General features: G+C 47.9%; 1 long non-coding RNA gene across 1 annotated transcript; it reads left to right on the top strand.

Moving 5' to 3' along the window:
- The first annotated feature begins 480 nt into the window (after nt 1-480).
- Nucleotides 481-3220, top strand: LOC121041028 (uncharacterized). The gene is made up of 2 exons (XR_005795523.1): nt 481-836; nt 3140-3220. It is a non-coding gene; the product is annotated as an uncharacterized LOC121041028 (long non-coding RNA).
- The last annotated feature ends 4646 nt before the right edge of the window (nt 3221-7866 follow it).

Here is a 7866-nt window from a genome sequence, read left to right as displayed (position 1 = left end):
GTCGGGTCTCTACAGAGCTATAGGTAGGTACGGTCCTATATCTTTTGCCCTGGGACCCCGGTCGCTGTTGCAGGTGCTGGGGAGCAGCTCTGCCCCCCTCCCCAGCCCTCCATCTCCTGCTCTGGATGTTGACAGTTCTGTGTCCCGTCCGGCCCCCACGGTGCCCTGCAGGCTATGTCTCTGGCTCCCAGCCTTTGGCTTCACTCCCTGGACTCCATCTGAAGCCCCGTGCGTTTCTGCAGTGCCCACAACCTCGTGTGGGGACGGCCCTCGGCCCGGTTCTCACGCTGCCAGCCCACCCGCCCACCCGGTGTTCCCGTGCCCGCTTCTCTAACCTGGCCTCCCCGCTCCAGGGCTGGGTAGAATCCGGAGCGGCTTTGAATCACTTCCCTGCTGGGAAACTTCTAAGGCTTCCGTTGCCTCCGAATGAAATCCACTCCGGCGCGGCAATAAAGGCCTTTCGCAAAGCTTGGCTCAGGTTCCCTGCCCACTTGCCGCCGTTGCTGGGGCTGCACCAACCTCTCGCAGGTTCCAAACGCGCCATGCCCTTCGGGCCTGAGACTTTGTGCCTTTGCTCCAGTAGCCTGCAACCCGGCTGCCCTGTGGCTTGCTCTCATCTCCCCACCCCCTTAACTGGCCTCGTGCAAACAACAACTTAACTCTCAAAACCTGAGTACAATTCGCCTCCTCCTGGAAGCATCCTCTGCGCCTAACTCGGTCCCGCAGGAACCGTGAACCTCTGCCTGTGTTCCTTGCCTGTTGTATCTGCGTCTGTTACAGTTCTTTCCAGGAGTCAACAGACGCTGGCCCGCGGACCAAATCTGCTCTGCCAACTGGTTTGATATTATTTTATTCGTTATTTTTTTTTTAATGTTTATTTATTTTTGAGACAGAGAGAGACAGAGCATGAACGGGGGAGGGGCAGAGAGAGAGGAAGACACAGAATCGGAAGCAGGCTCCAGGCTCCGGGCTGTCGGCACAGAGCCCGACGTGGGGCCCGAACTCACAGACTGTGAGATCATGACCTGAGCTGAAGTCGGACGCTCAACCAACTGAGCCACTCGGGCAACCCTGCCAACCGGTTTTAATATGGCCTGTGAGCGAGGGATGGCTTTTATATTGCTAAATGGTTGAACAAAAAATCAAAAAGAGAGTATTTTGTGACCCATGAGAATTGTATGAAATGTCTCCGGAATTATGCGAAAGTTCTACTGAAATGTCAGTGTCCATGAGTAAAGGCACACCCATGTATTTGCTTGGGTACATTGTCCACGGCTGCTTTGCACGCTACAGTGACGGAGGTGAACAGCCGTGACAGAGACCAGGCGACCACAAAGCCTAAAATGTTCACTATCTGGCCTTTTACTACTTTTATACACAAAGTCTGCCTACCCCTGGCCTTCTCTATTTATGCATTTATAGGTCAGTTTTCCACTAGGCGTCAGGCCACAAAGACAAAAACGTATTGCAATTCCCTGTTTATCTGTTGCCCTTAATACCGCATCCAGCGCGGAGGAGAATTTCAACATTTATGGGGCAAACGCCTAGCTGCTGAGTAATGGCGATGGCTGATTGAAAGGGAAGACGCACTGGGTTCCTGATTCATGGAGGAGACTCAGCCATAAAAGAAAGGCCAATGTCAGACGTCACCGGAGTCGGGAGGTTAGCGCTTTTCTCCCGAAGAGGAGACTAAAACATGTCACAATCTCAATTTTACTCACGATTTCTCCTGGCTGAGGACACAAACTGAGACCTCAGCAACACTTACAAGGAAATTTGCTTCTCATGAAAAATTCCCAGGCCCCCAGTGCCACGAATCTTATTTATTATCCTAATACAGGCGCTTGTGGTAGGAGGTGGTAATTATCCAGGACTTTGCTTAAGATACACAGGGGCTATTTCCTCTCTGGTCATTTTTTTTTTTTTTTTAATATTTATTTTTGAAAGAGCCAGAGCGAGTGAGTGGAGCGGGCAGAGAGAGGGAGACACAGAATCCGAAGCGGGCTCCAGGCTCCGAGCTGTCGGCACAGAGTCAGACGTGGGGCTCGAACCCACAGACTGTGAGATCATGACCTGAGCAGAAGATGGATGCCCAACCCACTGAGCCCCCCAGGTACCCCATCTCTTGTCATTTCCAAAGAGGTGTTTAGTTTCTAAAGTTCCACGTAATTTGGTTCCACCTTACCCCTCCGACCCCAAACAGGAATTCTCTCCCACAGGCAAATGTGGCTCCTCACTCTCCTGAGACACCTGTCTCCTGCCAAGACCACCTATAAGCTCCAAGCATCCTTGCCCACCTACCTCAAAACCACTCCTCCTTCCTGGAAGATTCGGACTCCTCCAGATTTTCAGGGCACGTATTAGGACCAAAGCCATTACCTGTGCTCTCCCTTTGCCTTTTGACACTTGATGGAGTTCTGCGATCCACTAGCCACAGTGGGACTGTGTACTGTGCACAAGGAAACTTCATCTTACCCGGTCTGTGTGTCCCACACAGGCCTAGACCCTCAGCAAATGCTCAAAGGTACACTCGGGTTAAGGGGTCAAAAAGATGAGTAGCCGAGAATAGACAGGAACCCCCAAACTGTAATACATAGAGCACAACATTTGGTAACGAAAATATTCCTGCATGCTAATGGCAAGTCAGTGGGATTCTCGAGCAGTTTAGGGAACAGTCACGTTGGAAATCACCAGCGAATGTTGGTGAAAGATGAAACCGACATGCAAAGGGGAAAGATATTCCAGACTGAAGTTATGAAAGTGTGATGCTGCAGGGGCGCCCTGGTGGCCCAGTCGGCGAAGCGTCCAACTTCTGCTCAGGTCATGATCACGGTTAGTGAGTTCAAGCCCCGTATCAGGCTCACTGCTCTCAGCGCAGAGCCCAATTCAGATCCTCTGTCTCCCTCTCTCTCTGTCCCTACCCCGTTTGTGTGTGCTCTCCCTCCCCAAAATATATAAACGTAAAAAAAAAAAAAAGTGCAACATGTCTATCCTTGAACCTACCTGACACTCCTCTAGGCCTGGGTGTGAGAGGTAAGAAAACTTTGGATTAAACTGGTTAACAATTATTAAGGGCTTGACATGGATCAACTAACTTAATTTTCACAACAGCCTTATGACATCATTATCCCTTTTACAGATGTGGACATCTAGACACAGAGAGAGCGTAAGTATATGGCCAACTAATCTTTGACAAAGCAGGAAAGAATATCCAATGGAATAAAGACAGACTCTTCAACAAGTGGTGCTGGGAAAACTGGACAGTGACATGCAGAAGAATGAACCTGGACCACTTTCTTACACCAGACACAAAAAGAAACTCAAAATGGATGAAAGACCTACATGTAAGACAGGAAGCCATCAAAATCCTCGAGGAGAAAGCAGGCAAAAACCTCTTTGATCTTGGTGGCAGCAACATCTTACTCAACATGCCTCCAGAGGCAAGGGAAATAAAAGCAAAAATGAACTACTGGGACCTCATCAAAATAAGAAGCTTCTGCACAGAGAAGGAGACAATCAGCAACCGGTGGAGTGGGAGAAGATATTTGCAAATAAAATATCAGATAAAGGGTTAGTATCCAAAAATCTATAAAGAACTTATCAAACCCAGCACCCAAAAAACAGATAATCCAGTGAAGAAATGGGCAAAAGACATGAATAGACACTTCCCCAAAGAAGACATCCAGATGACCAACTGACACATGGAAAAAAAAAAAAAAAATGCTCCACATCACTCATCATCAGGGAAGTACAAATCAAAACCACGGTGAGATATCACCTCACACCTGTCAGAATGGCTAACATGAACAACTCAGGCAACAACAGATGTTGGCGAGGATGCGGAGAAAGAGATCTCTCTTGCCCGGCTGGTGGGAATGCAAACGGGTGCAGCCACTCTCTAAGTCAGTTAGAGAGAGACAAATATCATATGACTTCACTCATAAGTGGAATTTAAGGTACAAAACAGATGAACATAAAGGAAGGGAAGCAAAAATAATATAAAAAACGGGAAGACAAACCATAAGAGACTCTTAAATACAGAAAACAAGTTGAGGGTTGCTCAGGGGGAGGCGGGTGGGGGGATGGGTTAAATGGGTGACAGGCATTAAGGAGGGCACTTTTCAGGATGAGCACAGGGTGTCCTCTATAAGAGATGAATCACTGGGTTCTACTCTTGAAGCCAAGACTACACTGTATGTTAACTAACTTGAATTCATTCATTTATTTATTCTTTTAGATATTTTTATTTATTTTTGAGAGCGAGAGAGACAGAGCGTGAGTGGGGAAGGGGCAGAGAGAGGGAGACAGAGAATCCGAAACAGGCTCCAGGCTCTGAGCTGTCAGCACAGAGCCCGATGTGGGGCTCAAACTCGGGAACCTAGAGATCATGACCTGAGCCAAAGTCAGACGCTCAGCCAACCGACTGAGCCACCCAGGAGCCCTGAATGTAAATAATAAAATAAAATAATGATCCAGAAAAAAAAGGTTGATAGCACTTCAGTAAGTAAAGTGGATAATTTGATTTATGGTTTTGTAGTTCTCTAATTTTGGGATCTGTTTGAATCTTTATGAGCGATTTTTAACTATAACTGGATTGAGATCGTATTAAATATTTATATGCAGTGAATTACTATATCCAGTGAATGTAAAGTTTAGTGATGTTTCTAATGTAGAAAAATCAGAAGAAAAAATTTACAAGGAGTAAATTTACAAATCTACCTTTTTTTTTCTGATACTTAATTCAATTTTGATTCATTGTTGGAGGTCAAAGTCAGATATAAACAGAAAATATTTTACACTTTAATATTTTTATGTGTCCAAGTATGTTACCTGAACTTAGAAATCAATATTAAATCAAATGGAAAAAAAAAAAAAAAAGAGGGTATAGGTAGAAAGAGTTAGGGGTCCCCAGGGAAAAAGATAAGCCATAGCTTTCTTGACATAAGAAAAGTCATCGTAGAGGCACCACCTGGATGGTCTTAAGTGTCTGACTTTGGTTCAGGTCATGATCCCACGGCTCACGAGTTCGAGCCCCACATCGGGCTCTGTGCTGACAGCTCAGAGCCTGGAGCCTGCTTCGAATTCTGTATCTCCCTCTCTCTCTGCCCCTCCCCTGCTCGCACTCTGTGTGTCTCTCTCTCAAAAATAAATAAACATTTAAAAAATTAAAAAAGAAAAGAAAAGTCATTGTAGGACCCTGGCCATCTTGTGAAAGAATGTAAGAACATTCTTTCAGGCCAGGGATAACCTAATCATATTCAGAAGTGAAGACTGGGGGTGCCTGGCTGGCTCAGTCGGTGGAGTGTGCCAAGACTTGATCTCGGGGTCGTGAGTTTGAGCCACACACTGGGTACAGAGATTATTTAAAAATTTTTTTAATGTTTATTTTTGAGAGAGAAGGAGAGAGAGGGAACTGGGGAGGGGATGTGGGCTCAAACTCACAAGCCATGGGATCATGACCTGAGCCGAAGTCAGATGCTTCACTGACTGAACCACCCAACCGCCCTAGAGATTACTTAAAAAAATAATAATTTGGGGTGCCTGGGTGGCTCAGTCAGTTAAGCGTCCGACTTCGACTCAGGTCTTGATCTCGCAGTTCTTGAGTTCGAGCCCCGCGTCGGGCTCTGTGCTGACAGCTCGGAGCCTGGGGCCTGCTTCGGATTCTGTGTCTCCCTCTCTCTGGCCCGCCCCTGCTCACACTCTGTGTCTCTCTCTCAAAAATAAACAAACATTAAAAGAAAAAATGTTTTTAATAATCATAAAGCGAAGACTTGAGCTACCTTTGCAGGATCTAAACCCCTCTGAGCACTCAGATGCTGGACTAAGGACTAACTAGAGCCAGAGAATTGGCGATGCTGACCCTTGCCAACCCTGGGGACTTCTGACCTGGACTCCGTCACCTTAGATGACTTCTACCTGCGTTCTTTGCTGTAGTCCCCGTTGCACAGGCCCCTTCAGGAATATGTTTGCATCCTCAACTTAAAATGTCCCCAGTTTGTTGTGGGGGGAGACACTGCTTTGGGAAATATCCCCAGGGTTCTCCACAGTTGTGAGTAAAACTCTCCCTTTTCTTATTCTTTGGCTCGGTGGTATCTTTTGGCTGTCATCCACCAAGAGGCGACCCGGCGTCAGGTAACAAGGGTCAGGGTAACTTGCCACAACCACACAGGTCGTCAGTGTCAGTGCCAGGATTTAGACCCAAGCAGAGGGACACAGAGCGTGAGGTAATAACCAGTTCACGTGTTTCTGAGGTGAGTCCTAGATAGTTCCGGGGCCTTAAAGAGAACGCAGCCTCAAATTGATTATTATCCCGTTTCTTTACATGCTGAGTTAATCATTTTTGGAAACTCCTTGTCCGTCGAATATTTGTTTTCTTGAAAATAACTGGGGTCTATAAAAGCTTCAACACGCCATACCCACGTGTCCATCAACAGGGGACCGGCGGCCATGAAAAGGACCGCGGTGGCTTTACTGGTTGCCGCAGAACGTGACTCTGGTCGGGCTCTGCTGACCCCTCTTCTCCGCCAGGCTTTGACCTTGGCCTGCAAGAACGGTAACTTTCAGCACAGTCTCTTTCACCCACCGCACACTAAAAGACTTGAACAAACACAGGCAGGGTTCCGAGCTGCCCAAGGCTGCCCTTGGCAGTGAGGACCTCAGCCCCCTTCAAATGCCTGCCTGAGAAAGCTCAGGCCTTCCACCTGCAACAGGCACCTGAAGACAGACCTCCGAACCCCTCGAGCCCCCGAAGAGCAGTTACTTGAGAAAGTTTACAATCGTAAGTCCTTCCTCTGTCCCTCTGAGACAATATGTACCTCCCACACCCCAGGAGTGTCACTCTCAAGGACTGAAGGCCATTCCGTTGAAATGTAATCATCAGGAGGGATAGGTCCCCTGTCTCCCAGTCTCTGTGGGAGGCTAATCACCAGTCAGCCAGCCTAATCGCCTTGGCGTTGAGCAACCTCTCACTTTGCAATTTTTCATGTCTGACTCTCTCCCTCTCCTGGCTCCCTCATTCTCCCTTTAAAATGTCGCCGTCACCCTTGAACTTGCCCATGCAGTGGTTACTGAATAAAACCTGTTTTTACCATATTAACTAACGTCTGGCTTTATCTTTGATGACGCACACTGTGGCTGTGGACTGAAAACTGCAAGGTGGGGCACGGTGGCTGGGGACAGCGTGGGGGAGGCCACACGTCCTCAAGTGCCCCTTCATGCTTGTCAGTGTTAAAGCATGCTCAGCCATGCTTTCCAAAGTCACAGCACAAATATTGCAGTAATCGGAGGTAACATTTATTCACTGCAAGGAACCTCCAGATTAACCCATTCCGTCCTCATGGCTCCCGCAGACTGCTAACTCTATCAAACCCATTGTACAGATGAGAATCTAAGGCACAGAAAGGCGGGGTACCTTGCTCAAGATCACAGAGCTAGTGAGTGGCTGAGCCAGGCCTGAACCCCACATAGTCTCCAGCAGAGCAAGACTGTTCATAAGGACATGGGGACAGCATCCACAGTCACTTGGTGACAAATTTGTTATGTTTGAAGAAAGTAAAGTATGGAGTGCACAGTCATTTTAAGCCAAATAAAGTACATCCATTGTGGGGCGCCTGGGTGGCTCAGTCGGTTGAGCGTCTGAGTCTGACTCTTGATCTCGCCTCAGGTCATGAGCCCAGGGTCGTGGGATTGAGCCCCGCATCCAGCTCCGCCCTGCTGAGCGTGAAGCCTACCTAAGATTCTCCCTCTCCCTCTGCCCCTCTGCCCTGCTCCTGCTCTCTTTCTCTCTAAAATAAAAAAATTTGGGGGGCGCCTGGGTGGCGCAGTCGGTTAAGCGTCCGACTTCAGCCAGGTCACGATCTCGCGGTC

Source organism: Herpailurus yagouaroundi, unplaced genomic scaffold (genome assembly GCF_014898765.1).
Source record: "Herpailurus yagouaroundi ecotype Mexico unplaced genomic scaffold, PumYag 182, whole genome shotgun sequence".
NCBI lineage: Eukaryota > Metazoa > Chordata > Mammalia > Carnivora > Felidae > Herpailurus > Herpailurus yagouaroundi.
This window is presented reverse-complemented; position numbering and strand designations above follow the sequence as displayed.